Source organism: Apis dorsata, unplaced genomic scaffold (assembly GCF_000469605.1).
Source record: "Apis dorsata unplaced genomic scaffold, Apis dorsata 1.3 scaffold_341, whole genome shotgun sequence".
Classification (NCBI taxonomy): Eukaryota; Metazoa; Arthropoda; class Insecta; order Hymenoptera; family Apidae; genus Apis; species Apis dorsata.
Genome location: NW_006263608.1, coordinates 528,365 through 538,382, shown reverse-complemented (window position 1 = coordinate 538,382; position 10,018 = coordinate 528,365). Strand labels below are relative to the sequence as shown.

At 43.4% G+C, this 10,018-nt stretch overlaps 1 protein-coding gene across 7 annotated transcripts in view; it reads left to right on the top strand.

Moving 5' to 3' along the window:
* The window catches only part of LOC102676785 (nephrin-like), a 107,027-nt gene that overhangs the window by 39,712 nt on the left and 57,297 nt on the right, over window positions 1–10,018 (top strand). The gene's annotated exons all lie outside the window — the stretch shown is intronic.

The following is a 10,018-nucleotide window of genomic DNA, read 5'->3' as shown; positions in this document are numbered from 1 at the left end:
TATATATATATATATATATATATATATATATATATATATGGACGGATACGAAAGCAAAAATACCAAGAGAATTTTTACCAACCTGATTATTTGCTTAATTATCGACGCAACCGAACAGTTCTATATCTACCGATAGACATTCGTCATACAGCAACTCCTTACTTATTTTCAAGATTTTTCATGCCTCTTTCACGGCCCTTATTCCTTCCATTCCTTGGAAAATGAACGCGGTTATCTTTCCCCACCATTCCTAACTTTCCTATTTTCTCGCTTTATCTCCGTCCCATCAGAGATTATATCTGGCAAAAGTCTCTTCGCATTTTTCAACCGTCCGCCCCGAAGCGCGAAATCGAGAGAATCGGGTGAATTGTGTTTGGCTCCTTCCTCCGTAATAGGAAAAAAGCCGCGTTTCTCTTCCCCTGCCCTCTCGCGGCGAGGAAGGATGGCAGTACTCTGACTGCGCGCGCATCGATACACGTTATATATAGGGGACAAACATCTTTGAACTCGCACCGATATTGCAACGACAACTCGATTTCAACTCGACGTATCCTCATCGTCGCCTTCCTCGTCCTCGATGTCGGCTCGTTTCTCCCCAGAGGATATATCCAAGTATATATTTCCCTACGATTCGAATACGATCCTCAGCGGAACAGTTCCACTGGCCGACAGTACGTCGAGAGTTTCGTCGCCGGATTCGTCGCTTTGTCAATCTTTTTTCGGTTAGTTCCCCAACTTTTCCGGAAAGTTGGTATATGTATTCGCCGTGCATGCATACGTATTGAAAGGGCATCCTCGCGTATCCGTCGCTTTCAGAGTCGATTTTACCGGGGATATTGTCGCCTCGCGAGACTTCCCTATACGCGACCTTATATTTTTCCCAACCATTTCGAGCCAATACTCGCTCCTCCTCCGGTCCCGTACCAGAATTTTCCAGTCTCTGCGGATACGAAAACGGTACAAGGTGGGTAACATCGTGGTGAACGGGTCTCGAGAGTTTCTTTTTTCGATCGTATCGAAATTTACGTGTACGTATATATACATATATATACACGTGTAGCGTTTGGAAAAGACCCACGGGTACGTAAAACTGTCGCCGGTAACCTTGAATTCAGCCGCGTNACCGCCACTGAAAATATCGTTCCTTTATCGGACGAACGAGCGATGGAAACGACTTCCGTACGAGTGGAGAGGGGGAACGCAAAAATTTATCCAGGAACAATTTCCGCGCTAGGATCGACTCGCTACGACCCGCGTCTATGTGTGTGTGTGTGTGTATAAGCGCGTTCGATGAAGGATGGGAAATTTTACGAGCTCGTAAACGAGTACAACGACCTCGTAACTCACAACGCTCGCTCCTTCTCTCGTTTACCCGACTAACTGAAGGGAATCCTCTATTCGCGTCTCTACCTATCCTTCTCGACCTCTTCCCTTTCCGTATTAAGACATATTTCGTCGTTAATCCCTCTTGTCCCTTCCCTCACATTTTTTTATTCGGATTTCGAGCGGACACGATGTTCCGTATCCGTGGACGGGAATAAATTTGAGAGGATTGCCCTCGAGAATCGATTTTCTGTGGATATATAAAAAAAAAAAAAAAAAAAAAAAAAAAAATAAAACGAGAATCGATCTCATTTTTAGAGAGTCATTCGAGGGGACGCTGCGTTTCGAGAATCGTTCGCGAAACTCGCGAAAAATAGCCTCGAGTATATATATATATATATATATAAAATTTTCTCTCCTACGTTATTCACGCCCTATCGACCGCGAGATAAATCGTTAACGTTGGATATAATCGTTGGAATGTTTGAAAGCCACGAAGCTCGGAAGCTCGATGTCGGGGGCCATCGCCGAGATATTCAAACAACCGAATTAAACAAAGCGAGTCTCGACTCTGCTCGGTTGCACCGTTCGTTAGAATCGTTCCCCCGGGATTACGCAAATATTTCCCCTCTGCCTCATTGGTTTTTCTCCTTCCCTTCCACGCTTCTTCCAACCTCGACGTTCCACCATTTGTTTTCGTACATCGAACTCGAGCTCCTTTTATGCGCGCGCGTTTACCTTCGCTCTACCCGCAAAACTGTGTATATATATGTGTGTACATGTACTCGTACTCGTGTTAAACGAGACAAAACGGACGCGCTCGCTTTTTCTTTTTTTCTATTTTCGAACTATCGCCAACATCGATACATCACCGAGGAAAACCGTTACCTCGAAACCTTCCATTTCCTCAAAAAAAAAAAATATATATATATATATATATATATAACTTTGTAATTACGCTTCTGTTCTCTCTCTCTTTCTCTCTCTCTCCTGTACAAGATATACCTCTCGAGTACCGGGGATTTTGGTCATCGTTGAATTATATGTATATATTACGTTTCATTGTAGATCGAAAAACTGGTATCTTTTTTTTTTACGCCTCTTCGATATTTTGAAGAGATGGTTGCGCTTTCATAAAAATCATTTCGAAAGTTCTTCGCGAAATGTATCACGCTCGGCCAATAAAACGCTATATCGGCATTGTCTTCCGATATACACGTTTTATAGATCGTAATTTCGGGCTGGCATTTTTCCTCGGCCATTTTCGCTATTACGTACGATTCTTGTACGGAATAAAATTTCTGGAAAATAGAAACGTATGGGAATCGATGTTTCGAGGATTATTAGATTATCCTATCGTGTATAAAATTTTCACCTCTTCATAATAGAGGAAGAAAATTCGGACGATAATATTCGACTACGACTTTCTCTTCTGCGTAGTTTCGATCATCTGAATTTCAATTCGAGATGTTTCGAGACGTTTCTTAGTTCCTCTCATCCAACCGGGGAAACAATGAAATCTTCCCAATTTTGCCGGTGTAAAAATCTACGTACGTAAATAACGTTGCGAGGCGAAACGAGATTCGTTGCCGAGATGAAAAATTGGATCGTTACTGGGTCGAGTCGTGACTCGGTGTGAGTTATCGTTGGTGTCGGAAGGTTGTTCGAGGAAAATGAGAAATTCAATTGGCGCAACGAACCGCGAATCACCATCTGGAGTACACACACATATATATACATATATATATTCGATATCGTCAACCGGGTCGTATCGAGTCCAAGTTAATGGTTTTTATACCGGCCTCGTAAACCTCGTGTATTTCCGCGAAGGGAACAAACCGACCAACCGTCGATCGTTAGAACACCCTCTAGTAAAAGTAAAACTATATTATCCTTACTCGTGTTAATCGCGTCCCTGCGTAAATAAATTTCGACACGAATCGACGAAACGAAACTCCCTTTAACGAAAGTCCTCGATCTGGATATTTTGAATTAATCTTTATTTACATTGCAATTTTTTTTTTTTTTTTTTCCTTAGTAAGTGCGTCCGACTCTTAAGTTTATCGCATCCCTGCGCAAATAAATTTTGACACAAATCGACGAAATCCCCTTTAACGAAAGTTCTCGATCTGGATATTTTAAATTAATCTTTATTTACATTGCGATTTTTTTTTTCTTTCCTTAATAAGTGCGTCCGATTCTTAAGTTGAATACGAATAAACGAAAGAATTACACGATCGGTGTTTTACAGGCACATATTTTAAATTAATCTTTCTTATTTACGATCTCTTTTTTTTTCTTTTTTCCTTAGAAAAATATTTGATGAATCGTTCGCGCGCAAATCGGATTCCACGTCCGACTCTTAAGTTGGAATATTTTTTTGAACGGATCTAGATTTTGAATTAATTTTTATTCGCATTGCGACGATCTTTTTTTCTTTTTTCCTTAGAATACGAAAAATATTTGATGAATCGTTCGCGTGCAAATTCTACGTCCTCTTAAGTTGAACACGAAGGAATATTTTTTCGAACGGATATAGATTTTGAATTAATCTTTATTCGCATTGCGACGATCCCTTCTTTTCTTTTTTCCTTAACGAACGAAGGGATTGCAGGATCGGTGTTTCGAACGGACGCGGATGGGCGCAAATCGGCGTGGAACACGCGGCTATTATCTCGGAAACGTAGGTAGGATGGATCTGATGGTTGGTGGAACGTTGCAACGTGGACGCATTCTCCGTGAGAAGGGGGAAAAAGCGGCGTTCCTTGGCTCGATGTCGCTTTTGTTTTTTGCATCTGTGTCGAGAGCCTCTTCTATGCCGCGGTTGTGCCGTGCGAAAAAGAACGGAAAGAAAGAAAGAAAGAAAGAAAGAAAGAGGAAAAAGTAGGCGAAGCTCGCCATCTTCGAAAGCGGAAGAAGCATTTCGCGCGGGATTGAGAATTCAAAGCGGTCGGATAATCCGTTCACCGGCATTTATTTTTATTTTTCTCTCTCTCGCTCTCTCTCGCTCTCTCTATCAGCCATATCTCCTCTTCTCGTCTCTCTCGTTCTCGTTGATCGCACCGAGAGGATAGGAAGTTGCGCGGAATGCCGCCTCCGCCGCTTCACGAGTGCTCGTGCCAGCTGAGAAATTCCCCTTTCCAACAAGAATCCACAAAGAAGAAGAAAACCGAAAGAACGTTGGCGGAAAAGTAATGGTTCGCGCAAGCTCCGCACACAAATGCGGCTGTATACACCAACTTCCGAGATCCTCTTTCGAAAAACGGAAGAGATGAGAAGGGAAGGAACTCTTTTTTTTCCCCTTCTTTCCCTCCGAGAGGAATTCTATCTCTTTTCCAAACATCTTGACCGAACCCCTTTGTCCTTCCATCCCCATTTCCATTTTCTCCTTCCTTCTTATCATTTTTTTTTTCAAAAAATATTTTCCACACGCGTTCCATTCCTCTTCCTAAAACCGAAAATTATTTCCGATTTATATAACCATTCGAGAGAGGAACGGCAAACCATCACTTATTCCAAGGTTACTTTTCCCCCTTCCCTTCCTTTAGTCCGTCCTTTTCATTCCCGACGATTGCTCGTCGAACGTCGGACGTTGCGGCAAGAGGAGAAGGGATGGACGAAGAGGGAGGAGGGAGAGAGAGGTGGCACGAAACAAGGGGGAACGAAGGGAGGAGTGGGGAAAAGAGAAGCTCTCCCGGTTTCCAGATCTTTCTTTCTCGATTCGTTTCTTCCTCGGTCACGTTCTCCTCCGTTCGAAAACATCCAATTTCCGTGGAAAACTGCGAAACTGCCACGCGGCGGTTTTCCATTCAACGCCTCGATCCCCAATTCACGCGAATTTCCCTCGCGCCAATTTTACTTAAAAAAATTTCGAGAAGGAATCGAGTTCGAGCATGAACGCCATATTCGAGAAGGGGATCCCTCTTCTTCCCGCATCCGAGAGCGGCAACATCGCACGAAGTTTCGAACATCCGTCCTGTTTATTTTCGCAGAAAGTTAATTACCTTTCTGCAAAACGTGCTCGATCGCGCTTGTTGGATAGGCGCGACTAGAGATAGAGATAGAGAGAGAGACTTTGGAACTTGGCTCCCTCGTTTAACGATCGCTTTAACGAGCTTTTGAATTTCGCTGCGGTGTATCGAGAAGAGGATAGGAATTGTCAACTACGATTCACATTTGTCGTTTCACATTTCTTCCGTTGTACCTCTCTGAAACGGAACACGATCGAGGATAACGATCTTTGAAAATCTCTGAGAAAAAGAAATAGAAAGAGTGTTTCAAATCTTCTTCTTTCGAAAAGCTCGTTGGTAGGAGGGGGGAGGATAAGAAACACGAGAAACATCGTGACAAATTTCGAAACGTTAGAAAAATTTAAGAATATTCTCTCTTTCTCTCTCTCTCTCTCAGAGAGGAACAGTTCAGCCAACAGGAAAACGAGGACAAATGGAAATCGTGTAAATCTTATTTACATATTTATACGAAGCTTTTATACAGTGGCAAAGAAAATGGCTCTTGAATTTTGTTTCTCTCGATGTCGTTTCTTAAATGCATTTTATAGTGAGATACATGGTAACCACTTTGGCGTGGAATACATATATATATATATATGTGTGTGTGTATTTGGAAGAGGCGAGCGAAAAACAAAGAGCGCGGACGACACGTATTACGTGAGGTGGACAGAAGAAAGTGGAAATTCCAGGACAAAAAGACAGGGATAAGGACAAAGGATGCAGCCACGTTAAATAATTTGTCCACCTCTCCCCCTCCTTCTCCTCCTCCCTCGCGTGAAATTGTACGTGTTTTTTGTCGGCCCAGTCTTGACTCTTGGAAAATTATTAATTCTACCGGAAACTGGAATGTCGCGTCCCCTCGGTCTTGATAAATAATTCCATCGGCGCGACATCGAGGGTGGATGGACGGGCATCCAGACGGCAAAAGGCGTCCCGACGCTGGAAGGCTTAACGGTTATACGATTCGAGAGGATGAACTCTAGGAAAGCATAATTTGCGCAACGGTCCTTTCCATTTCAGAATTCCACCTCTCTCTCTCTCTCTCTCTCTTTCGAATTCTCTGAACTCCCTCTAGACAAGTTTCTTTAATTAAGAGGCTCGCTTGAATTAATCCTGAATAATAGTAAAAAAAAAAACTAGTACAAGGATTTACGAAACAACGCGAGCGAATGGATAATCGCTTTATCTCGGATTATTTATTATACAAAGTCTCTTTGGAGCAGAGTATTTCCATCCGTATTTCGAGCTCGAATATTTCCCGCGGAACGATACGTCCAAAACGTCGTGAACTTGAAATCCGCGGTAAGATAACTTTTCCCTCCCGTTCGAGGAACAGAAATTCTCTCCTCGAGCGTGTATCGTGAATTCGAAACGAGCGCTCGATTATATCGGTATTTCAGAATATCTCGGATCCGACGAAACTCGGTTGGTAAAGAAGGGAAGGAGTGGAACCCTCTTGTCGCGAGGGTTACGGGCGAAAGGAAAAAGAAAAAAAAAAAAAACCAACGGAATTCGGATTCGAGGAATACGTGAGGTGCATGCATGCATGCATGCATGCATGCGCATCCTCGACGTGACGTAACATTTCGAGAAACGAACACGTGTTCCGAGACACAATTTCCCTAAAATTTTTAACGATAATCGTATATAACGCACGCGAGGCTCGAGTCACGAAGAGGAGTGGCTGTGCACACACGTGCACCTGCTTACGTACACACGTCTCCGTGGAAAAAATATAATTCGTCGCCAGAAACGTTCGATACATAGATATTCCGCGTGCCAAATGCAAAAAATATTCTTAGCCTGGCGGACCAATCCTCTCGTCGCCCGTCCCCTTCTTTCTCCCGCGACTAACCCGATTGGCCCACTCCTCGTTTGTTGCTCACGTGCCGTCGCCCAACGTGAACAGAAAACGGGTAAGTGTTTGTCGGTTGGGTGATACATAATAAGTTGAGAAAGAGATTGGGTGGGAGGGAAGGTTGAAGCGCAGGCGATTTTAATTGGGTAGAACGAGGAAGCAAATTTGGCGGAGAAAGTAAAGATAATCGGATTAACGAGATATGGATTAATTTCTCCTCCTCCCCCTCCTCCGAATCTGCAAGGTCTCTCGTGTAATTTCCTCGTTTTTGGCCGAATTCATGGTCGATGAATCGGGTCTCGGCTAGGGAGATACTCGTTCCAAAACGTTGCAAGGGTGAGCGTGGCCAATGGGATTAGCTAACTAGCGGCCCAGAGATAGACCAGTTCTATGGAGAGAGAGAGAGAGAGAGAGAGAGAGTTTAGGAAAAGATTAGAACACGAGTAGAGAGTAATATTCTCCAATAATGTATCGATTCAACGATATTTCGAGGGAAAATTATTCTTGTACGTAGCAGGAAAGAGAGAGAGAGAGAGAAAGAGAGAGAGAGAGAGAGAACAGAGACAGAACAGAGACAGAGACAGAGATAAATCTCGGAGCGATCGAAATAAAAATTTCGTTGAACTGCTGTTCGTTTGGTAGAAATATGGTGGAAACATTCGTTGGGGATGAAAAAAAAAAAATTTGTCTTTATTACCATAACTGGTATCGAATCGGTCCAGTGTTGTACGTATACAACACATGTATACGTATCGTGTTCAGGTTCCCGTCAATTCGGACTCTCGCTATATTTAATCGATACGCGAAAACGTAGGGGGAGGAGAGGAAAAAAAAAAAAAAGGAAGATGGCAAGCAATCGTTCGTAACGCGAGCGATAAAAATACCGTTCCGAAAATATGGGTAACGGTATAACCAATGTTCGTAATTCCTGAAATATCGGGAGCATTTTACGCGACGTTCTCGATAATACTTTTCCCGAATGATACTATTTTTATCGTTATTATATAGTAATTCACAAATATACCGGTGCAATTTTTCGGTGATAAAGATTCCCGACGATGGATCAACCCGTTTCCGGGATAAATCGGCTGGAAGCCAACAACCGACGAATTCAAATCGTCAAATCCAAGACGGGTTGTCAAATCCAACATTGGTTGTAACATTTTTCCAACCACCGTTTTTCCAAGTAAAGACGAGAAATGAAAATAATAAAAAAAAAGGGGGGGGATCACGACTTGGCGATAACAACGAAAAGAGAAAGAGAAAAAGAAAGTTCGAGCATGAAAAAATCGTCGCACATCGTGTAAAAGATCAAGGAAATTCGGTTCGAATTTGGATTTGCAACGAGTCCACGTCCATTGCGAGAAGGAAGAAAGTGTATGCTTAGTGGGAACCGATAGCGGATAGGGGAGCATGGCACAAATGATGCATCGCGGATGAGGAAGAAGATAGCTATACGTGCCCGGTTATATCTATATATATATACTTCTCTGTAGCCGGTATATTGTCGATGCATTGTACGCAACCTCAGTCGGTACGTACGAGCGGATATTCGTTCGCACGGAGATGGACAAACACGCACGGGTGAACAAATGCCGGTTGGATGGCTGGCATGGAACGACAGCTCGATGATACGTAACGCGGTTACGTATCGTTTCGACACGTTCCAAGAGAAACGAGAAGCGTCGAGACGCAAGAACTCGATAATTTCGTTTTTTCCTCTCTCGAGCCAATAAACTTCCTTCCATTTTCCACGGATCATTTTCGCTTCCAATCTGAGTTGCTCGGCCGGTAAAATCGTTTCTTTTTTTACGAGTTCCCAGTTAAAAATTTTCGAGTCGCTTTCGAAATTCGCCCAACTTTTTCAGGTTATTCGCGATTTGAGGGGAGTGAGTGGCAGATATATATATATATATATAAATCGAAATCAGGCAGGTAGCCTATAGGGTATTTAGTCGTGGGATTAGCAAGTCGTGACTTCTTATCTCTCGAAGGCCACGCGTTTAAACGTAACTCCGCCGCGATATAAAAGTTTACGATCGAAATTCGCCGGAGGGGATTCGATACACGTATAAAAGCGAGAGAGAAAGAGAGATCGCCGCTTCCATCCTTTACGACCTTTCCTTCCGACGAGACAAGATTCGTCCTCGTGACTCATGTCTTCCGCCACGAGTCGGTTAGAATTTCCGTAAAAGTTTTCCAGAGGTTGGTTGGTTGGCCGAGCTTCGCATACGTTATCCCCTGCTCCATTCACCTTTCACCTTTCGTGCAAAGGATTCGGGAAAGGATTCGCGACGCGCTCTTACTCCTTTGGAAAACACACGCGTAAATCGTACCATCCTCCGGCAAACCTTTACCTTGGCAAACAACGTGGAGAAAGCTTTTTGGGATGGGGCTGCACGCGCGTTTTCGATCTCGTACGATCTTCAAAGAAAGCCGGGTAAGAATCGATTACTGTAAAATTTGTCGGGGAGAAGGAGGAAGAGAGACGAAATTCAGAGACGAAAAATTGAGCGTTCACCTCGAAACGATAAAAATGATGTTTTTCTTAGGGACGATTTGGGGCGAGAAGGAAGAATGACCGGTTCGATGAGAATTCTAAAACAGAATGGAACGAAAAGAAGGGAAGGAGAGAGGGAGGAAACGCGTTATAAAAGATCGGCGAATGGGGGGTATTAACGCGCTCCTCAGGCCATCCATAGCGTAATCTCGGTCTACGATTACGACCTACATCTTGTACGCCTTAAGAAATCGTTTCTTCCCCTTCGTTGCGCGCCTCCTCCCCCCGAATTATCCGTGCAACTTCGATTCTATCCGAGTTTCGATC